Source organism: Syzygium oleosum, unplaced genomic scaffold, assembly GCF_021117445.2.
Source record: "Syzygium oleosum isolate NSW1041296 unplaced genomic scaffold, Sole_v2.1 Sole_v2.01, whole genome shotgun sequence".
Taxonomy (NCBI): Eukaryota; Viridiplantae; Streptophyta; class Magnoliopsida; order Myrtales; family Myrtaceae; genus Syzygium; species Syzygium oleosum.
Window position 1 is genome coordinate 20,335,175 of NW_026607485.1, and position 24,391 is coordinate 20,359,565.

The 24,391-nt window shown below is 40.8% G+C and overlaps 1 pseudogene; it reads left to right on the plus strand.

Moving 5' to 3' along the window:
- Positions 1-1,890: 1,890 nt before the first annotated feature.
- On the plus strand, positions 1,891-7,758 carry LOC115663281 (uncharacterized; annotated as a pseudogene).
- Positions 7,759-24,391: the final 16,633 nt, after the last annotated feature.

A 24,391-nucleotide genomic window follows, 5' to 3' on the forward strand; every position in this document is an offset into this window, starting at 1 on the left:
AATGATTATTCACATTCTTAAAAGAGTGGGTCAATGAAAAATATACTTAAACATAGTTGCTCACGATAAAAAAAAATTTCATATGTTTATAATAATAACCGATATAAATAATCATATATTTTTTTAAATTATTAATTTTTCACGAAACAAATACAATTATGGCATTTCTTAATAAGCAATCTCGCCTCGGGTTAGCCGAGCCGACCCGGACGGGTGACCCGTTCGGGTCAACCCGCGCGAAGGTGCTTCCCTAATGGCGGGAAAATGAAATATCTCAGACCTGAAATTGAGAGAGACAGAGGTAGAAACAGAGAGGGGTAGAGAGACAGAGAGCTCGAGAGCGGAGCTGCTATGCGCCGTCGAAGCCATCAGAACCTCCGACGTAAGCTCTCCGCGTCCCGAACTCCGTTCTTCGATCTCGTCCGATTGCTGTCTCGTTCGGTCGATGCTGTCCGGTTTCGATGATGATCTAGCGAGTTCGAAGGTCTCGCGCGCCTTGTCGTGTCGCGAGGGTTTACGATTGAACGGTTTGAGTTCGGGAGCGGTTTCGAACACCGCTTCGATCGATTCGGAAGTTGTCCTTCATTCGCGATTCTCCCGAATTGTTGTCGGGGAACTGGAGGGAGAAATGGAATGCTTGAGCTTGATGAATCTCTTGGGGAGAGCTGCATGGGCTTTTGTTTTTTTGTAGCGATTGGAAAACTGTTTTCTCGTGTGTGATTTCTTTTTTTGCAGATGCATTCGCAGGTCGTTGAGGCTCGGGTTCAGCTTATTACTGGGCTCGGTGAACTGGAACTGCGCGAGAAATCTGACATAGCTTTCGCTGTCGAAAGCCTAGTTGTATCCTCTTGAACCAAGTGTGTTTTTCTTTTACTTTTCTTTTCTTTTCGGTCGTTTTGCTTAATGATGTTGAGAGAATTAAGTGGATTTGGAATCGAATGCAATGTGAAGTAGCGGCTGTAATATTGAATCCTTCATTGTCTATGTTTAAAACCATCTGCGCATCACCGTTTGTCTTTTTATTCGAGCGAATTGATTGGTTGCAAGTTCCCGATGAATGGGTGTAGTGCTGTTCTTGAATTTTGCAAATTATGGGAGTCTGATATGATGTGTTATTTGGCACATTTTGGATGAGTGTCTCGGGGATGAATATGAGATCCAGAGGAGCTCCCTCTCTGAATGCTGTTCCTCTGTGTCGACAAATCAAGTGCATTCTTCTAGTAAAATTTTAGTTTGGTATAAATAGCATGCTACGCCTTTGTTCATTGCATTTTGCTGCTGCTTCTTTGCCTTTTGCTCTACTTTTAATTCATGCTCAAGTAATGCTTCCGGGTTGATCGGAGAAGTATGTGCACAATGGATTTTTGACATTTCTTTGTTAATTGCTCTAGCTGCGGCTCTTAAAATGTTCCTTTATAATTTTGACATTCCTTTGATTGGGAGAGAAGGGAGGGAGAGAAAATGAGAGGTGGGTGTGGAAAATTTCAGAAAATTTAAATATTTTTTGAGGAGAGATTGGATGGAAAATGTGATTTTTCCTCACCCACCCCATATTTTCCTCCCCCTCTTCCAAACAAAATCTTAAACAATTTGCAGATGAATATTTTAACATTTATTTAGTCCTAATACGCGTGCTATTCCGAAGGACTAGTCAGTCTTTCAGTGCATCTGACTAATTCCTTTATACTACCTTAATGCCTTTTTTGCCTTCTTTAACTTGAGAAGTGCTTCGAATATGGAAGGACTGAAGGACTAAAGCATGTGCAAGCTGTTTTTTCTCTAATCATTATGACTAATTTGATCCACTGGAATTCTTTAAGAAAACAGATGGGAATATTTTCACGCTTGTCTTTGCGAAATCATGTTTTTTACCTTGACAACAATCTGGACATTTTGGGAGGACTACACTTGTTTGGATGTTACCCAGTGCATATTACACAAAGCAATCATACAGGTCGCTACAAAGTTCCTCAAGCCTACTTTATGTGGTGGCCTGACACCATTCCTTACTCTTGGGGCCCAGGTAGCTTTGTTTTCTTATGATGCTCCTAAAACCAACTCCCACCTAGGAATGAAGAATGTCTTGCGTGCTGTTGCAAGTTAGCATGGTGTGAGTGAATGCACACCAGCAAACACTTCTTCGAAATTTTGTATAGTGAGTGGTGTTGTTAATTTCATGACAGGCAAGCATTTGGTGTAAAAAGCATCTACAGATGACGATTATGTCAATGGAGGAGTCACAGGAAGAAGAACATTGCAAGATGTTCTATGGGGTAACTTATCTCTTGTTGCTACTTTATTCTCTTTAGTATCTTCCTTACCAAAAACGCAACGCTGCTAGGCATAGAAGAGAGCTTTCTCTATTTTTGGGGGGTGAAGTGCGGGGAGGTTTTGGGAGATGGGTGATGGGGAGGGCTGAAATTGGGGAATTGCAAGCAGAGAGGGGTAAGTGGACATCGCGGCTGGCTCTTGTCTCGCCATTGCACTCAATTGTTTGGGACTGTGTTGGGGGATTAGACAAAGTACAAGATGAAGCTAAAAGTTTGACTGAATTTATTTTGACTAGACTAGCTTACTTCAGTTCCAATCTATCTTAAACTTATAGTAGGAAATCCCAGCTTGCATACACTGTGAATGACTCTGGCAATTGAAACCTGTGCACGGAGGAAGAAAGGAAAATATTTTGCATTAATAGTTCTCTGATTAGGTAAAGGACCTTAAATTAAATTGGGGAAAAATGTGTATTATATCTATTACTGTCGGATGCTATCATGTATCTTCTTCTTCTGGCCAAATGCTTTTCTCTATCTTTGACATTCTGAAATTCTCTAGTGCAGCTGCTTCTAGATGTACTTACTTTCTGCGGTGCAAGCTTTACTGCTTTGGTGCAGTAACCTTCGCTAACAGACAATACACTAATGAACGTTTTGGAGAGTTCATTATTGGAACAACTGAATTTAACAAAAGATTCAATGTTGGGGACTGAGGTACTTATTTACGGCATTAAGTATTGCCTTCCAATCATCTCTTTCATATTTTATTTCTATTCTTAATTCAACAACTGTAGATTAGATACTTCCGGTGCTCATTTCCAGAATCTCGGATAGGTTAAACTTTGAAAACATGGAATTCTTCTCTTTATTCGTTTCCTATTGAACAGGGGAAGCATATGCCTTTATTTTGCCATTTTTGATAAAATAATTAAGTTCATGTTTGATACAGAGAATCCAATCCGTTACCTCAGAAATAGTGAAGGTTGCACATACAGTCATCAATTCGGTTGTAAAATTATGCGAATATTATTGCCAATCTGGGAACCATTTGAGAGAAAGATCTGAGAAAGACCAGAGTACCATGGATACAGAAGGGGCTGGTGACATAAATTATGTTGCTAACATGGCAAAACATACAGTAGAAAAACTGTGTGGATTGGGAACTATTGCAGCTACTGGTGGTGGAACTCTGGTAAGCATTCTGAATGTCACTTGGAAAGGTGTTGTCACACTTCTTCAGATAGGAAAAGCAGCACTAGAAGTCAATTTTAATGTAGCAGATATTATTTTGACTCTTATTTCACTAGCCAATGAATCTCTGAGATGTGCAGCTGAGAATTGGTCTTTGCTGAAGGAATCTATTTCTCAAGCAGAAGCTAGACGGTCATTTATTCCTGTAAAGTTTTACCTTGTTAATGCTGTGAAAATAGCCTCCCTGTATCCATGTCAATCATATGGTGTTCACAGGCAGTTAACACACTGTGCCCTGATGATTGCAAATATGAAAATTCAAATGTGCCATGAGGAGCACCTAAAAATTGCTAGTGAGGTATTGTCTGAACTTTTGGATCAAACATCCATGAATTTATTCAACTCCTTGCTGAATTCTGATGAAGTGAACCAGGAGATGAAGTTTGAAATTCTGGATTGTTTGTTCAGTGACGAGACCTATATCGATGAGAACTCAAATGCTGTTAATTTCACTAAGGCAGTGGATAAAATCTTCTCAGCGAACTCCAAGGTTATGTTTGGGACAAGACTACCTTCGCTTGGCCGGATTCTGTTACTTGCTTGTCTCTTGAGATCTTCTCGCGATATTGAAGGAGATGTACGACTGGGGATAACCAGAAATAGTCATGGCCACGGGCCGGTTTTGGCTCGGAACCGACCCGGTCAAACCCGGGCCCGGCCCGTTGACCGGGCCCGCGGTTCGGAACCGGAACCGGCCTGTGGCCTACGGGCCCGGTTCCGGTTCCAAAATTTTTGAACCGGAACCGGAACCGACGGCGGTTCCGGTTCCAAATTATTTTTTAAAAAAATAATGAATATTTTTTTTAAAAAAAAGTTCATTATTTAATTTTTTTTTTATAAAAAAAATTAAACTCTAATTGCCATGCATTGTAAGTGCATTGATCTCCAATTACAATGCTTGGCTTGAGTGTATTGAACTCTAATTATAAAGCTTGGCTTGGGTTTTATAAACAATCCCTTTGATGGTCTCTTCATTTTCATTCGATGTGGGACTTTTGGCTTGCCTTGAACACCTTCAATGTGAGACTCTTGGCTTGTCTTCATGCAAATGCCAAGAGTCCCACATCGAATGGGAATGAAGAGATCATCAAAGGGGTTGTTTGTAAAACCCAAGCCAAGCCATGAGCATGTGAAGTTGTATGCCTTTTGTGGCTATGATCCCATTGGACCGCTTAGAACCGGACTGGACCAATGGTCCGGTTCCCGGTTCTATGATTTGCTGGTCCGGTTCCTAGTTCTAAAATTAAAGGACCGGTCGTACCGGTTCGGTTCCCGGTTCCGATCGAGAACCGATCACCCCTATAATTTTCATTTTGATTATAATTTATATTGAATAATTCATTATTTCATATTTTTATAATTCATTATTTTTTTTAATTTTTAAATTATGAACTGGAACCGGCCGGTTCGGAACCGGAACCGGCCGGTTCGGAACCGGAACAGGCCGGTTCCGGTTCACACATGGCCACGAACCGGAACCGCCGGTTCCGAAACGGAACCGGCCGGTTCCGAACCGTGGCCATGACTAACCAGAAAGCTCATATGGCTTTTCGACATACTTGTCCATGAAGAAGTATATCCTTCCTTCCTCTCAATGTCGATACCCCAACTATATGGTACTAAGAAGACCCCGGAGTTGGTATGGGAGACTGTGTTTGCCTCTCTTATACATTCCCTCAAATCTTTCATGATTGTGGCCTACTCTAGTACGGCATGGGGAGAAGTGGAGGCTTTCTTGCTTGACAACTTCTTCCATCCTCACTTTCTTTGTTGGGAGATTATAATGGAGCTGTGGTGCTTTATGATGCGCTATACTGAAATCAATGTGGTAAATGATGTTATTGATAAACTCTGCTCACGTCTCAAATCTGTGGCTTCTGTTGAAGCTGTTTTTGTTGACGATTCTTCCCTGAGAAAAGTGGCCAGATCAATAAATATGCTGGTTTCTTGTGGTACAACATCTGTGGCAGACAGGGTTTATAACTTTGTTACTAGTGGTGGTGTATCTCTGTCTTCATCAGTCATGAATGTAGCCTTGCTTGCGGAAGGTTTTTCGCTAAATTTGCTTTCAGACAACTTGAGAGGCATCGCTAAACAAAGGATAATCAGTGATTATGATGAATTCATTGGAGGTTTTAGCGGCATGCTCGTCAGCGCTTGCCCTTCTAGGCTGCTGGGGGCTCCACTCTTTGTGTTGTGTGCTTCTTTGCCATCTCTGTAAGTCCCTTTGCATTTTGGAAGAGAAGTTCCGATCAGAAGAAAATTATGCATTAATTATATTGCCAATGTTTACTGAATAATAACTATCATAATAGGATACTTTCTTGCTGTTCGAAGCAGTTTGCAATAAATGATTGTAGCACAAAACCGTAGCATCCATTACATGCATTTGCAATTTTTTTTTGTCCCGTGACTATTCACGGGTCTCTTCCCATAAAGACCCATACGCCATTATTGCTGGGCCTATTTAACTCCTTCAATCACAAGGTTTCGCAGAGGAGCTATTATCCCCGAGCTATCTAAACCCAATGCAGCATCGGGAGTTATTTATTAGCCAGGACTTCTTCTTATGGCTAGATCTAATCCCCTGGTTCCAGCAGACAGGAAAAAGAATTTCACACCCTTCCTTGCCTGACCCTGAGATGTGGATCATCCAAGGGCAAGGAATGGATAATGAAATGAATGAGAGTCATTCGTAGGAACAAAGAGAAGCAGATCTGTTCTGTATCCATTAAGTACCAATATGCAATGGGGGTTGATCCTTTTCTATCAGATAGGAAGGGCTGTTTCACAAAATCATTCTTCAATTCCTGACAAATTTTGTTTGTCTATTTTCCTCTGCTGGGCTCAATGATAAATGTTTGCTTAGTATTACTTTATTTACTTTTTTGTTCAATAGAAGATTCTTTTCAGTTCATTTCTTGAGGTTTTTCCCTTTTACAGCGAAACACAAATTTTGTCAATTTGTTTCCAGCACTGCATGATTGCTGAACTCTAACAACACCTTTTGACCTAGTGAATTCAGGTTAAGTAGCAATTGTTATTGTCATTGAAATCTGAATCAACTTTTTACATTCTCTAGCCAGGTTGCCGAATCTGACGTTGACGAGAAGACAGTAAAGTTCCTAGCTGATATTCTGCAGAGCTGCACCCGTTCTTCAGAGAATGTGGCAAGTGACATTTGCCTTAAGCTTTTGGGTCAAACACTGGCGATAGTTTCTAACATGACACATCTATATGCATGTAATGGCATGGACGAAGTCATCATGAAGCTGCAAAACCTGTTTATCGCAAGGCCATTGGCAGCTGATACCAAGCTGTACCAGTGCAAAGTTGATTTGGCTCTTTTCATGGCAGGACTTGGTTATATAGAACTAGAAGAAAGAGATGAATGTCCAAAGAGCACTGCTATTTGGGAGCTGTATCATATGTTACTAAGAGAACAGCACTGGGCTCTCACACATTTGGCAATTAAAGCACTTGGACATTTTGCTGCAAGAACCTCCTGCAATCAGCTTTGGAGATTTGTGCCGCAAAATGCTGCTCCATCATACGATTTATCACAAGGAAATGAGGCAAATGAGGAAAGATTTATGTCTGAATTCAAGAAATTTCTCGAGAAAGAAGTCGCCCTTCTTAAAACTTTTCCCTGCACTGAGCAGCTTCAGATGCTGAGAAAAGAGGCTTTGATCCTCAAGGTCACAACTCAAAAGAGTCAAAACATTGACGCGGAAGCTATTAGGCATGAAAGAGCAGAATTGATTTGTGAAAATAGATCCAACAAAAAGAGGAAGGTTCCTGACAAGATCAGCAAGGGTGTTGAATTGCTGCAGAGTGATTTGAAGGCCATTTCTGATGGTCTTTCCTTGTGGGAGAAGGCTGAGGCTTACCCCTCAGAACTTCATGATAAGTTTTTTTTTAATTTTTCTTGCCTCGAGGATGTGATTACTCACTTAGCTGGCCTTGCTCATATCGATTAATGTTGTGGATTAATACTGCTTGCTAGAAATACTACATAAACAGACTAACACAAGGTCTCATTCTCCTTCACTGTTTACATAGAAAAGATCATACCCGTATAATTCAGCGTTAGACCAGTTCAGTCCTCTGTTCAGTAACGAATTTGACTACTCAATTGCTCACATTGAAAAGAAAGAAACCAATGTTTCAAAGAGATATGCTGGGACGGGGCAGTAATATTTTTGGTCCATGTTCCGCAAATTTCACTTAGGTACATCATTTTAATTTGATTTGGCTAGGAGTGTGCCAACCATGGAGATGTTTTTTTGAGTGACTTTCTACAGTTGGCATCTTGTGGGTACAATGGCACAACATTCTCTCCTGTCTATCAGCATATGTTATCCTGTGTTGGAGTCTTGGAGACAGTAGAAGAGAAGTCATCCACTCCATCAGGAAACCAGAAGGCATTTCCTGGTAAGTATATTTACTAGGATTATATGGAGGCATTGCTTGTAGCATTGTCTATGTTGTGAAATTTTTACAGTGAGTGGCGTTTCATGGTGGGTCTAGTCTACTATTGTGGCTTGTTCTGGTGTGCCCCTTACTTGTGGTGGGGTGCCCTTTACTTTGTCCATGTATCAACTTTTATAGACGGACAACATATTAGTAGCTCTTCCTTTAGTTTACATTGAGAAAACTGTAAAAGCACAATTCAAATTTCAAAGCTAAAATCAAATTTAAAATGCTAATGTCTTTAATGGCTGAGTATGTAAAGTAAAACTCCGTCAAATCTCCTTTTATTTAACCATCAAACTATATTGAATGGAACATCGGATAGTCAGTCTCCGAAGTTTGAAGTTGAGCACCTTGACCCCCAACTCTTCAGCTCATTAGTATCTTTTCTAAATTCTTGAGCTTGATTTCAATCAAATTATTGTCTTGTGTGTTGTACCCGACGTCATTCATAGGGGATTTAAGTTACTTGAAGATTAACATCTTTGTCAATGACGTGTGAGAATTCACCAACCAATGTCTTAAACCCGTTTGGTTCCTGCGTATTCTCATAAATGTTCTATTTAATTTACATTGAGAATTAAAATGGCTTTGAAAATATGTTTGACAATAAATAGTTTTCAAGTGAAATCAAGGGAAAATGTCTCCAAAAATGATTTAAAATTGAGCAAATCTTATTGGTGTTTCAGTGCTTCATTTCAAATGATAACATGGACAGGTTAAATATCAAAAGAATAGCCTCTATTTTAACTTGATGTCAATAGAAGCGTATCTTCACAACTTCTCGTTCCTGAAAAATTTTCATCAACAGTTTTAAACATGTTTTGACGGAAATGGGAAATGAAAACAATAAAGTGTTAGTGGAAAGGAGTGAAAACCAAAACAGCTTTCTGAAACCGTACTCAGATGTTATTCTTGATGTCAAACTTTTCGAACTCTATTTGCTTAGTATATGTGAAAAGTGGAGAAGAAGAATACATGAAACACAAGACACTGTTGATGCTATGGCTGTTGTTTCACTCAAATTTAGACTGATGGTTTATTCCATGGTTCATCTTTTGGATGCAAAATCGATGGTTGTGTGATTATCGTGTTTAATTGTTAAGTACCGTTTAGCAAGTGGTAGTTTTAAGCAAAAAAATTTCGGATCCTGTGAAACAGCACACAAAATCTAATTCCTCATTTTATCCTAATCCATGTCAAGTTACCACAATAGCAATAGATATTAGCCACTCGAGTTCTGATTTTGATGTTAGTCATCTGACTTATTTTCTTAAATGTGTACATCTCACTAAACAAGTTTGATTTTATAAGATCTGGTAAAGAAGCATAGAAAACCCTTAGTAGTGAAACAATGTTGAACTGAATGACACATTAATGATGCGGCGGTCTGATCATCACCTGCCATCTTACATGGCACACCGTCACATTAGCAATTTTTAGCAAAAATTGACTAGAGCAAAAGTTTAGGATTAAATTGGCCAATCATTGGCCAAGGGAGAAGGAAAAAGAAAAGAAAAAATAATCAAAAGTACGAATTTCTGTTTGAAATATTCTTATAAGAATGAACATTTCATTAACCAAGGATCTAAGCCCGGGCGCCGAGGATCTGCGAATGACCTTTGTGGACCAGAGGTCAAGCGTTGGGGATCCGAGCATGGCCATTGTGAGCCTAGGCCCAAGCATGGCTTTTAAGGGTCCGGGTTCGGGCTGAGGAATCGGGCACGGGCAACAAGGGTTTAGGCTTGGCCTTGATGGACCCGGGCATATACACTCGGGCCTCGGGCTCGGTCTCGGTGGACCCAGGTCCGGCTATTGGAGACTTGGTCCTAAATGCCAGGACCAGGGAATCAATGTTAGGATTTTCATGCCCAAGCATAGAATTTCGAGTCCAAGCATCGATACTTAGTCATATTTTGGAAAATGTTTTCCGACTTTCAAAAGAACAAATCATTTTCCTGAATTTAAGCATAAGTTTTCCTTTGACTAGAAAAATATTTTTCGTTTACTCATTTTTCTAAACAAACCAAACGGCGGAAAATAAGGAAAATGTTTTCCCGAAAAATATTTTTCGCGAATAAACGGAGCCTAAGTGTCTTTCTAAGGTAAAAATATGCTCCGTTACGCCAAAAAACTAATGCTTACAATGGGTTTTTTTCTTTACTGTTTTAGGATATCTCTGTGTCAATTCTCTTATCGATGGAGAAAATCAGATAATAATTAAGCAGACTATTTTCTCCATATTAAGTCGAACAATGATGCAGTTTATATTGTGTTATCTCGAGACAAAGATCGCAACAAATGGTAATATCTCTTTGTTAAAATGCCCCAACGTGTCTCCCATGCACGGAAAGCTGCCGAGTTCGCTTTAAGCATCGGATCGGATCCACCCTCTCCCTCCCCGGAAAATTGCACATTTTCCTCAAGTAAAAGACGGGCATCCTCCGGGCTTCCCGTCGACTCACTCGACGCTTTCCTCGCGCACACTGTGCATATAAATGCAATTGCGCTCTTTGTTGCTGTTATAGTCCTTCCAGTATGGCATCTCACTCGGCTCTGCTATGCTCACTCCTCTTCCTATTGATAGTGGCGTTAAGCATCCCTAGCTGTACGAGCTCCTCTTCCAATTTCCGCCGCCGCCCGAACTCCTTTGCCTCCTTTTCCGCCATTCAGATCTCCTCCTCGACAGCGCAGACCACCATCACTGGACGTAAACAGAGCCAGAGGTGGAGGCGGCGGAAGTGGAGGTGGTGGTGGTGCAGATCAAGGCGGCTTCAGCTATGGGTACGGATCGGGCGGCAGCTTTGGTGTTGGGCGTCAGCCGGGTGGCGGTCGTTCAGGCAGTGATGGCTCGGATGGAGGTGGTGGTGCGTGGATCGTTGGGAAGACTTCTCCAGGTTCTCCCTGAGAAACAAGGCGGGTGCGGTTCCATGCACTCCTAGTGCCTTTTGCATATCCCTAGGGCTATGTTGATCAATAAAGAAACCAACAATATGGTTTTTAATATCCTTGAAATGCTTCATTGGATTTTGCTTCGCTTCTTTTAATCGGATTAGTCTTATTCTATACGCCTCAATCCGCTTAATTATAAGTTATTAAACAATCGAAAATAAAAAGAATATGATCGTGATGGTAAATATAAGTCATTTAATGGTTGCTCACATTAAGCATGGATATTCCTAAACTTTCCAAGTTGAGCCAATTTTCATCTGTCGAATCCCCAATACTTCATGGGAGAGAGAGTAGTTGCCCGCCGTCGTCTATGTGGCTTTGCCATTGCTAGGGTTGCTCTCGCCATTGCCGGTGCCAAACGAGCTCGTTACCGCAATAAAAATTGATGATTTTGTCATCATAGATACATCGCCGGCATCATTTCGTAACCATGGATGATCACACTTCATATCAAATTGCATCACAGTAAGTACGAAGTTAAAATATTCGTTAAAAAAGGAATGTGAATTGGGTAAATGTCACGAAAAATCTCAAAACGGCACATTTATGACAAATTTAGTCAAAATTAATTTTTTGACCACTAAAACCCCTAAACTGGCACACCTTTCACAAATTTGTCCCAAATTATTTTTTGGGTCACCAAAAACCCCAAATTGGTACATACGAGACACATTTACCTTCTTCCGTTAGCTTCCGCCAAAATTTACCTTAAAAATGTTGAACTGAATGACACATGGCAATAACTTAGTTGGCGTGGCAAATCCACATAAATTCCCTAACTCTCTCTCTCTCTCTCTCTCTCTCTCTCTCTCTCTCTCTCTCTCTCTCTCTCTCTCTCTCTCTCTCTCTCCATCAATTAGCCCTAATTTGAAAACAAATAGGGCTCATTCTCTATCTCCCTTAGAGCACGAAAAACCCTAGATTGTCTTCCGACAAACTTTGTTGATAGAGTTGGAAGATGACGCGCTTCTCTTTGAACCACTTCCAATTGAAGCCATTAGACATCCTAATTTAGTGATTTGGATGAGTTATCTAAACAAGCCCAGAAAAAAAAACAAAGGCAAGAAAATTATCAGAGATAAAAGCGTGCTCCAACAAGTTCCGATGATGAAGATGACGATGAAGGAGGGTGTTCGATGAAGAGGAAGACAAAGAAGGATTAGAGTGCTCTGAGGAGGAGAGAGAGAGATAGAGAGAGAATGAGCCCTATTTGTTTTCAAATTAGGGCTAATTGAATAAACAAAGAGAGAGAGAGAGTTATGAATTTCCACGTGAATTAGCCAGTTCTACTGAGTCATTGTTATGTATTATCTAGCTCAACAATATTACTGTAAAATTTGATGAAGCTAACGGATGATAAATATATCACGCATATATCAGTTTGGGCTTTTTGGTAACCCAAAAATTTGGCGTACTAGTTTGAGGTTTTTCTTGATAGTAACCCAAAAATTTGCTAAATAAATTCAATTTTTCATTTTTCTATCATATATAAATTCTTTTTTATAAATGAAGAGCTCTTTTCTCAAACTTCATCAATCCTACGAAAGAAGTAAAAAATGATAACTTTTAATGGATAACATAAATTTTAAATACTTTTTTGAATTTTGAATTTTGAATTTTTTATTTTTTTTTTCTTTACTTTGTGTTTTTTTTTTTGAACTTTTGGTTGCCAGCCGACCTTTGCCTGGCCTAGATCTGGTGAGGGTCGCTCGGCAACCGTCGCCAGCCAAAAGTTAAGAAAAAAAAACAAGTAAAGAAAAGAATAAAAATTCAAAATATATTAAAATATTATTAAAAATGTCAACATCAGCATTGGTCATGTCATGTAAGACGGCCAGCATCCACATCAATGATTTACGGCCAAAATTAGCCGAATTGATTCAATTAGCAAAATGTGAAAATATTTAAAATTTCATTGGCACAATTAAAAGACTTAAAAGTGAATTTGTATAAGTGTAATGGGTTTGAAATTTTTTTTTGGATAATTCTCTCTATGTTCATCAAAGGATAGAGTTTTATAAAGATCGCAACAAATGCTAAAACACTTTTTAAATGCCCCTACGTGTACACCATCCACGGAAAGCTACCTAGTCGATTCTCTTGCTTTGCATCACGCTTCAAGATCCACTCTCTCCCTCCCTGGAAAACCGCACACTTTCGTCAAGGAAAGAGAGATTTTGGGGGGCACATCAGGCAGATAATCGAACTCTGGTGGCAAATTTCGAGGTACACAAGCTATAATCAAACATGAGATGACACATACAGGTACAAGTAAGATGACATTTATGCACTCACACTCGAACGTTGCTGATTGACTGATTACATCACGCGTCGGGTATACACACATCTTTATTTTTTCTTTTGTCAAAACGAACCCACTTCATTTAATTACCAAAAACGAACTACAACAGAAATTAACATCCAAGTATAGCAAGTCCCAAAGGGGTTGGGGGGCTTAGAAAGCCAATTATGAAAAGCAAAGTATATATACGTCAATCATACAAAATTGATACTTGTAATCTTTTTTCTTTTATCCTGATAATCTTGTTGTACCGAATCTTAAAAAAAAAACTATCTTCCCATTTATGAAAAGCAATTTATAGAACAGCCCTCTTTCATTGCTTAAGCCGTGCAAATTATCGCCCACGAAGCTTCTCATATGGATAGTGCAAAGGCGTAAATAACTTGTGATCAATCATATTATTGCATTGTCATTAAAACATACGAAGCTCAATTATAAATGTTGATGGAGTTGATGGAGTAATAGCATAAAATATACTCTATGATCACAATAATATATTGTACGGTTCATGATCAAATATCACAAGTGTTTGTAATTAGAAAAGGTGAAATCAAAATATCAGAAAATGGTTATATTGTGACTTTCTGACCTTATGAAAAGTGCAAATAGTAATTTGCACAATTAAAAAAGAGAGAGATGTAGTTCTAATCAAAGTTAAAGTTCTTTTGTGAAGGGCTTCCCATTACATGAATCATCTTTTTTTTAACCTTATTTATTAGTCTGGGTTTATTATTTGGCTAGAAAATCACCATAAGGGAAAAGGAATATCATGGATCATATACTCAAAGATATAAATGATGGGTAAAAGCTGATTTATTATAAGGATGTTAATAGTTAGAGCTACACCAAATTCTTTGTTGAATTTTTTTTTTAGGAAAAAGTGGGAGGATGGTATAGGTCACTTTAAAATCTACGAAACCAATAGTTCTAGATTTCATGTTCTAAGAGCACATAGGATAGGTTTCTGTGTTCTAAAAATTCGGGACCAGTACGTATAGGGAGGTTCTAGGATAGGGTAAATACACTACTTACCCGTAATCCGCACACTTCTCCGCAAGTGGATTCTTCGGCATTCGAAACACCATCCTAATATCAACATGCTCAACGACTTGATATACACAAATCCCGACTTATAAATATATTGGCAATGTTAGGTATGTCGAGATTCGTTACTAAAACTTGCTTTACCAGTAGGTATGGTCAACTTTGGTTAGTATTGAACTGAAAAGAAGTTGGGTCCATAAATACCTATTGATTTTCTTGCCACATCGCGCACTGATCATAGGGATATAACTCCAATTTTGCTCTAAATTTAATGCTCTGAGGATAAGAATACCGGAACATGGAAACGAATCAACCAAAAAAACGCAATTTCAAAGTACGAAAGAGAAACAAATCCAATTGCCTTCCCAAAATGGCCGCCACATGATGCCTTAGAAATCTTTGCTTCTGCGTTTTGATTCTTTCAGAGCGCCTTATAAACCAAGCGAGACCGAACCAAATTAACTTGAGACAGACCACAACAAACATGGCGGCAGCGGCGGAGGTGACGACGACCACTTTGTCCCTCGTCCTTTTCCTTTCCCTCCTATCGGCATTGATTATCTTCGAAACCGAAGCGCGGGTCGAGCCCGTTGTTCATGTGACGAGCGAATTACCCGGCAACACGGACGCGATGCACATCCATTGCAACTCGAAGGACTCAGTTGTGATCGATCAGGCGCTGAGCGCGGGCCAGAACTGCAGCTGGACCGCTAAGGAGAAGACGCTGTACAGCTGCGCGGCCGTGTGGACGGGGAAGATCGGGTCGTGGTCCGCCTTCGAGCCCAGCCGGGACGTGGGCCACGGTCAGGTGCTTTGGTTGGTGAAAGAGGATGGCTTCTACCTTAGCTGGGATGGCAGTGGCTGGGTCAAGAAGGCCATTTGGGAAACGGAGTGAAGTGAACTTTTGAGGGTGCCTTTTTTTGGGGCTTTATATAGTTGTATAATTTAATTTCTCGTGGAAAATGAATCGAATAATGTTATTTTTACGGTTAATACCTCGAAAAATCTCAAACTGGTACTCCTGTGATAATTTTACCCCAAACTAATTTTTTGATCACAATAAACCCCAAATTGATACACCTGTGACAAATTTAACCCGAACTATTTTTTGACCACCAAAAACCCCACACTGGTACACTTGTAATAATTTTACCCCGAACTAATTTTTTAACCATAAAAAACCCAAAACTAGTACACCTATAATAATTTTACTCCGAACTAATTTTTTGACCACAAAAAATCCCAAATTGGTACACCTGTGAGAAATTTACCCCGAACTATTTTTTTACCACTAAAAACCTCACACTGGTACACTTGTGACAATTTTACCACAAACTAATTTTTTGACCACTTAAAACGCCAAACTAGTACATTTGTGACAAATTTATCCTCCGTTAGTATCCGTTAAATTGGATTAATATCACGAAAAATCACAAATTTGTAAACTTATGACAAACGGAGGGGTAAATGTAACATCCTGAATTTGACCCACCTTCGTGATCAATGAAATAGATATGTATTCCTCATTTTATTTTAGTAAGTCTCAACCGGAACGGATCCTTCTCGGGATACTGACCAATAGGGAATGGCTAACTAGGAAAACGGTACGTGGACTTAAGAACTTGACCATGAATCGAGGCCCGATTTCGAGAAACGACGAGGATATATTTTGGGCCAACGTGGGCCGATCTAAGAAGGAGACGGATTTGGTTTGGCCAACGACGTACGATCGGAATGCGGGTGATTCCGCACGACCGAGAGTGCGTGTGACAAACAATCCCGAACTTATTCTGAACGATCGCGACCCCCGGAACTAGCGATAAATCCTTGCGTTCTTTTAGAAATCGAGACCGTCACGACTCGAGTAATCCTAAGTCGATACGCGTAACCCCTAAACAGCCGCCCGTTAGTGAGAGACACTAAAATCGCATTTGAGCGAAATTGATCGTGAAATTGAGTCCGGACTTTAGTGTCGAATTTCACAGACGTACGCAACTATTTTGCAAGGACAACGTCGTATTAGTGTGGCCAATTATAGTTGGGATCGGTTTAGTCGAGAAATGGAATTTTGGCCCGGAAATGGAAAATTACCAAATTGCCCCTAAGCCCTAAGTGTTAATTCCGAATTATTGGAGTTTAATTTAGTCATGATCAGCCCAATAGTGATCGAAAATTGATGGACAAAGAAGCCCCCCATCTCCTTTGCGAATACCCAAAGTGCCCTTGGATATTTTGAGCAAGATTCAATCTAGACCCTTGATAGTGGATGGATGTGATTGGTACTCAAATTTTAGTCATTGGATCAAGTCATGAGTGAAGTGGGTAAGATGGTACTTGCTAGGGAGTAGTTCACCAACCCCCACCAATCCATTTTGGATAAACTCCCTTGCAATCTCTCTCTCCTCTCACTCTCTCCACCAACCGGTCACTCCCTCCCCTCTCTCTCACACCTCACTCTCTCCATTCCTTGGCCATGAGGAGCAGCCCCCGCCGGAGCAGCCGCCGCCGCCGCCGCCCGCCGGTGCCGAGCGCCGTACGCCGCCGTCCAGCCACCACCTCGCCTCACCACCCTCACCCAACCATTCCGACCGTCTCTCTCTCTCTCTTCCTCTCCTTTCCGACGCCACCCAGCCAGCCAGCCTCGCCTTGACCGGATCGCCACCAGCCGCCGTTCACTGCCGAGCGCCGCCGTGAGGACCGCCGGGGCACCGCCACTGAACCGGCCTGAACCAGCCGTCGTCTGGCCTGTTTTCTCTTGCGATCAGCCCACATTTGAAGCCTTAAACCTAGTGAGTGGAAACCCTAACCCTTAATTAGGATTATGTGCACTTTAGACAAGTTTTAGGGGTTATTAGGTATTTTAGGGGTTGATTAGTGGCGGACGATTAGGGCTGACTTTGTGGCTATTTTGGTGGTTTAGTGTGATGATTTAAATGTGATTTGGTGTCCTAGAATGGGTTGATTGTTGGCTGATCATTGTGGACTTGATTTGGGCAATTATGCGGATTAAAATGGGTTCAATGTGTGGGCCGAGTATTAGCTGGTTTTGTGGTGATTTTAATGGCCTAATGTGATGGTTTGGAAGTGGATTAGTAGCCTAGAGTAGGCTGTATAGTTGCTGTCCATTATGGGATTGATTGGGCCTTGTTCGGTTAATAGGTGAATTATTTGTGAAATGCCGAGTACACCTTGATTTGCTTATGTAGTGGCTGAATCGAGTGTGATTGATAATCGATTGTATGATGCCATGTTGAGTGTTTGATGTGGCCGAGAATTGAGGGGTATGGCGGGCCTTGAGTGTGTTCAATTATATTGATTAATCGCATGAATTCGGGTGCCAAGTATGTGTTGTAGCTGTTTTGAATTAATGGGTTCATTGAGCATGTTGCGGCATAAATTGAGCATGTGGCCAATTTAAATTGAGTGCCCAGTGTGATTTTCACGAATGCCTAGTGTGGACGTTATGGCCATGAGTGTGCATATTGAGCATTGGCATAACATGTGCATTATGTGAGTATGCACGGTTGGCATGAGCATGTGATTGCCTAACTCGCCCTGATGCATCTTACACGGGGTTCAGATAATAATTGGTGGTATGAGTACGTGTGATCACATAAAGCCCTGATGCGTCTTACGCGGGGTATTGAACCCGTCCTTATGCGTGTTACGCGGGACGATGCCCGGACTACCGGAAGATGGCCAACCTGATGCGTTTTACGCGGGTTGTGTCATGAGCCTGATGCGTTTTACGCGGTCCGGAGATCGATCGAAAAGTGATAGACCTGATGCATGTTACGCGGGTTGGACCTGATGCGTTTTATGCGGGTCGGTGAATAAATGGAAAGTTGGCACGTGTGCAAGTGTGCATTGAATTGTGCAAGCATGAGCATGACATTGGCAAGTGTGCAAAGAGTGCATAACGAGTGCAAGCATATGCGTGGCATGTGATCGTGGCCAATTGAATGATATATGTATGTGCATTGTTGGGCATAGTATTATTATTATTATGTGCCTAACCTGCAGGTCAATTATATGTTGGATTTGGGCTGAGGGCCTAAGTCAGGTGATTACTAAATTGTGTGTTTAGTTGATACTTGTCCGGGAGGTGCATGTTAGCCTAGTTTAGGATTAGGGAACCTACTCGCTGAGATTTATTCTCATTGTTGTTTAAACCCTACTTTTCAGATCCCCGACCCTGAAGATGGTAGATGCGTCGCTTCGTTTTGGGATCCCGTATCGCATAGAGCGATCGGTGATCGAGTGTCCCGTAGGGAACGAGGAGACTTATGTTAGGTACTACACTATAGTTTGGGTCGACGAGGGCGGACCACATTTCCGGGCCCATCCTTATCTCGCTTGGTGTTTCTGGGACCAACTCGGTACTCACGGACCTCTTAGGACCTTTGACGTCCCGTTCGACGTGTTAGGCCAGTTGGATCCGCAGGCCGCTGATGGGGAGATCGTGAGCCCCGCTGCCACGCCCGAGGAGGATTCCGACGCCTAGTCAGTCATCATTGGGATGGATACCGATTCCGAGGGAGAGGAGCCGATGGAATGGGAGTCCGATCAGGAGACGCAGTCGGAGTCGGAGCCGGAGCCTATGGAGCCGGAGTCGGGGGATGATTCCGGGGTGGAGTCAGTGAGAGCCGAGTCCGAGCGGGATTCGATGGATTCCGAGTACGAGTCACCTGACGATTCGTCCGAGTCCTCAGGATCCGACTCGGACTAGTTGCCTTAGGGTTTGTCCTTGACCATGGTTAGGTAGGGTCGACACTTTTTGATAGAGCCCTTTTTAGAGTTAGTGCCTGACCCCCGAGCCACCTACCCATTTTTGATGTTAGTGGCTGTTGACCCATTTTGGTTGGTGTATATTGCCTGGCAATGGATGTTGTAAATCCTCGTTATTAATGCAAGTTGTATTTATTGTAATTATTGCTATCCTTGGTTATGTTGTTTTATTATGTTCGGGTGTATCGTTGCTTCCACATGTGCATTGCTCTCTGTTTTGGATTTTGGGTCGGCGACGCGTCTTGGGACGTCGCACTTAATCGACCGCGGTAGGGTTGTCGCGTATCGGAAGGTTCGGGTCCTGATAGTAAAACCCTAAACTGGTACATCTGTCAACTATCACGTGTCATCAAATTTAGCAATTTGACAGTAAAATTTAACGGAAACCAACGGAGGGTAAATTTGTCACAGGTGTACTAGTTTGAGGTTTTTTGTAATCAAAAAATTAGTTCCGGGTAAAATTATTACAGGTGTACCAGTGTAGGGTTTTTGGTGGTCAAAAAAATAATTCAGAGTAAAATTATCACGGGTGTACCAGTTTGGGATTTTTTATGGTAAAAAAAAATTCGGAATAAAATTGTCACAGGTATACCAGTTTGGGGTTTTTCATGGTATTAACCCTATCTTACGATGAACTTTTGAAATCATTTTTAGTGCGAAATAACTTAAAATGAATTTTTTAGTGCAAAATAACCAAAGATGGTGTACTAAATGATGAGACAAATTTAAAATAATTATTTAAATTGGCCAAATTTAGAGTAATAGAACTGTTTGTCTTGTTTTTCACGAGTCACAATAACCAAAGACGTTCATGGAATTTATGTAACTAGAAATTACCCCGTGCATGCATTACGGACGTAAATGAAGTCCAATGACACTGTTGTTATAAAAAATCGAATCATCTATCTAAACAATACCAAATCCTTCTAATGTCTTTTACATTTTATTTTGATCAAAAGAAAGTGTTCATTTGGCAACCGGACATTGCTACTTGTAATCTTTTTTCATCTTGATAATCTTGATGTACCGAATTAGTAATAAAAGGATTAATGTCATGAAAAACCTCACATCGGTACATCTGTGACAAATTTACCATCCGATAGTTTCCGTTAAGTTGTATTAATACCATAAAAAATCACAAATTAATATACATGTGACAAACTGAGGGTAAAACTCCAAACTGGTACACCTGTCAATTGACACATGTCATCCAATTTAGCAATTTAACGGTAAAATTTAAACAAAAACTAACGGAGGGTAATTTTATCACAAGTGTACTAGTCTAGGGTATTTAGTGGTCAAAGAATTAGTTTGGGGTAAATTTGTTACAGGTTTACTGATTTGGGATTTTTGTGGTAGTAACCCAAAATAAAACTATCTTCCCATTTATGAAAAGCAATTTATAAAAAAGTCCTCTTTCATTGTTTAAGCTGTGTAAACTGTAAATTATTGTCCACGAAACTCTTCATGTAGATAGTGCTAAAGTGCAAAATAACTTATGACCAATCATATTATTGCATTGCATCTAAATCATACAGAGCTCAATTATAAACGTTGATGGAGTAATACACTAGCATAAAATATACTCTCCATGATCACAAAAATCTATTGCACGGTTCATGATGAAATATCGAAAGTGTTTGTATTTAGATAAGGTGAAATCAAAATATCATAAGATGGGTATAATGTGACTTTCTAACTTTACGAAAAGTGAAAAGAGTCATTTGCACATTAAAAAAGAGAGAGATGTAGTTCCAATCGAAGTTAAACTTCTTATGTGGAGGGCTTCCCATTACATGAATCATCTTTTATACCTTATTCATTAGTTTGCCTTTATTATTTGGCGAGAAAATCACCATAAGGATATAAATGATGGGTAGAGGCTGATTTATTTCTTTTCTTTTTACCTTGGATGTTTCTATAGTATTGGGATTTTATTAGGGATAATGACACAAATAGTCCCTGAACTGTGGCCCAATGTGCAATTTGATCCCTGAACTTTTAATTTGCTCAATATAGTTCATAAACTCTAGCCTAACATTCACTGTGGTCAAAGAACTTTTAATTTATTCAATGTGGTCCCTGAACTTTTGGTAGATATTCAATTTAGTCCCTGAACTTGAATTAATGAAAGGACTATATTGAACATTTTCATATGGTTCAGGGATTAAATTGAACATCTACCAAAAGTCCAAGGATCACATTGAACAAATTAAAAGTTCAGAGACCACATTAAACATTATGCTAAAGTTCAGGGACTAAATTGAATAAATTAAAAGTTTTGAGACCAAATTACACATTGAGTTAAAATTCATGGACTGTGTGTATCATTTTCCCATTTTATTACTATTAGACATGAACGTGTACTTTATCATGTAATCCATTTGTGTTTCGAGTTGAATGTTTAATGCGTTAATAACTAGAGCTGCACCATTGAAAGAAATGTCGGGATGGTATAGGGTATCTTGGAATCTATGAAACCAATAGTTCTAGGTTTTATGTTCCAAGAGCCCGTAGGAAAGGTTTCTTGTTTCAAAATTTCAAAACCCGTACCTATAAAGAGGTCCCAGAATAAGGTAAATACACTACTTACCCCGGAACCCGCACACCTCTTCGCAAGTGGATTTATTGGTGTTCACCATCCGAGTATCAACACGCTCAACGGCTTGACACACACAGTTCCCGACATATAAATATATAGGCAATGCTAGGTGCGTCGAGACTCATTACCAAAAGATATGGCCAATTTGGTTAGTATTGCCACATCGCTCACTAAGGATAAGAATGGGTGAACCTGGAAACAAATCAACCAAATAATGCAACATCAAAGGCCAGAGAAACAAATCCTTTGGTCACCCCAAAATCGCGGCGACATGATGCCTTAGAAATCTTCACTTTTGCGTTTTAACTCTTTCAGAGCGCCTTATAAACCAGAGAGACCGGACCAAATTAACTCGAGACAGACCACAACAAACATGGCGGCGGCGGTGACGGCGACGACCACTTTGTCCCTCGTCCTCTTCCTTTCCCTCTTGTCGGCACCGATCATCGCCGAGACTAAAGCACAGGCCGAGCCCGTTGTTCATGTGACGAGTGAATTACCCAGCAACACGGACGCGGTGCACATCCATTGCAACTTGGGAGGACTCGATCGTGATCGATTAGGCGCTGAGTGCGGGCCAAGACTGCGGCTGGACCGCCGAGGAGAAGACGCTGTACAACTGCTAGGCTGCGTGGACGGGGAAGATCGGGTTGTGGCCCGCCTTCGAGCCCAGCCGGGATGCGGGCCACAATAAGGTGCTTTGGTTGGTGAAAGAGGATGGCTTCTACCTTAGCTGGGATGGCAGTGGCTAGGTCAAGAAGGCTATTTGGAATACGGAGTGAAGTGAACTTTTGAGGGTGCCCTTTTTTGGGCTTTATACAGTCGAATAATCTAATTTCTCATGGAAAAGGAACCGAATAATGTGATCTTTTACTATGAACTTTCGAAATCATTTTCAATGTCGATTTTTTTTCTAGACCTACTTAGAAGGCCTCCGTTAATTTATCATTGATATACCGTCAAATTACTGATATGACATGTTGTACGACTTTTGAAATTTTTTGAAATTTTATTTAGAACTTTGTGATTTTTTATTTTGTTTTACTTTTCTTTTCTTTGCTGGGGGCGGCCACGACCCTCGCTTGTGGCCGATGAGGGTTGCATCTGGGTGAGGCTAGCGAGGGCTGTGACTCCTCGCCCAAATCCAGGCGAGGGCCGCGATGGCCTCGGGTCACGGTCCCTTTGACCACTAAAACGGTTCAGGCAATGGCGTAAAATCTAAAAATAACAAACATTTAAATTTAAAAAGGTAATAAATAAATTACATACAATTCTACTATGGATATTTGAATATTCTTACATACAATTCTACTATGGATATTTGAATATTCTGATCGATTTTTAAGTGTTTTGTGTTAAGTGCCACAAAATCTAAGAATTAGTCAAAAGTAGAAAAGCGAGGGAATCAAAAAGAGCAAGAGCAATGGTGTGTATATTAAAATTAATTTGTTCTTTCACAAAAAAAAGACAAATTTGCAAATACATGGAATTGTAAATCAATCCTTTGCTCTATTTGTTTTGTAAAAAATGAACTATCTGAATAATATTTTAGCGAAATGATTGTTCACATCTTTAAAAGAGTTGGTCAATGAAAAATATACTTAAACATTGCTGCTCCGATAAAAAAAATTTCGCCCATTCACATTAATAACCGATATAAACAACCATTTTCAAGAAAAAATATTTTTTAAATTATTGATTTTTCATGAAACAAATACAATTATGGCATTTCTTAACAAACAATCTCGCCTTGGGTTAGCCGACCCGACCCGGACGGGTGACCCGTTCGGGTCAACCCGCGCGAAGGTGCTTCCCTAATGGCGGGAAAATGAAATATCTCAGACCTGAAATTGAGAGAGACAGAGGTAGAGAGAGAGAGAATGGAGAGAGAGAGCTCCAGAGCGGAGCTGCTATGCGCCGTCGAAGCCATCAGAACCTCCGACGTAAGCTCTCCGCGTCCCGAACTCCGTTCGTCGATCTCGTCCGATTGCTGTCTCGTTCGGTTTCGATGATGATTCGGCGAGTTCGAAGGTCTCGCGCGCCTTGTCGTGTCGCGTCGCGAGCACGCCAGGGTTTACGATCGAGCGGTTTGAGTTCGGGAGCGGTTTCGAACACCGCTTCGATCGATCCGGAAGTTGTCCTTCATTAGCGATTCTCCCGAATTGTTGCCGGGGAACTGGAGGGAGAAATGGAATGCTTGAGCTTGATGAATCCCTTGGGGAGAGCTGGCTGGGCTTTTGTTTTTTGGTAGCGGTTGGAAAACTGTTTTCTCGTGTGTGATTTCGTTTTTTGCCGATGCATTCGCAGGTCGTCGAGGCTCGGGTTCAGCTTATTACTGGGCTCGGTGAACTGGAACTGCGCGAGAGATCTGACATAGCTTTCGCTGTCAAAAGCCTAGTTGTATCCTCTTGAACCAAGTGTGTTTTTCTTTTACTTTTCTTTTTTTTTTTCGGTCGTTTTGCTTAATGATGTTGAGAGAATCAAGTGGATTTGGAATCGAATGCAATGTGAAGTAGCGGCTGTAATATCGAATCCTTCATTGTCTATGTTTAAAACTATCTGCGCATCACCGTTTGTCTTTTTATTCGAGCGAATTGATTGGTTGCAAGTTCCCGATGAATGGGTGCAGTGCTGTTCTTGAATTTTGCAAATTATGGGAGTCTGATATGATGTGTTATTTGGCACATTTTGGATGAGTGTCTCGGG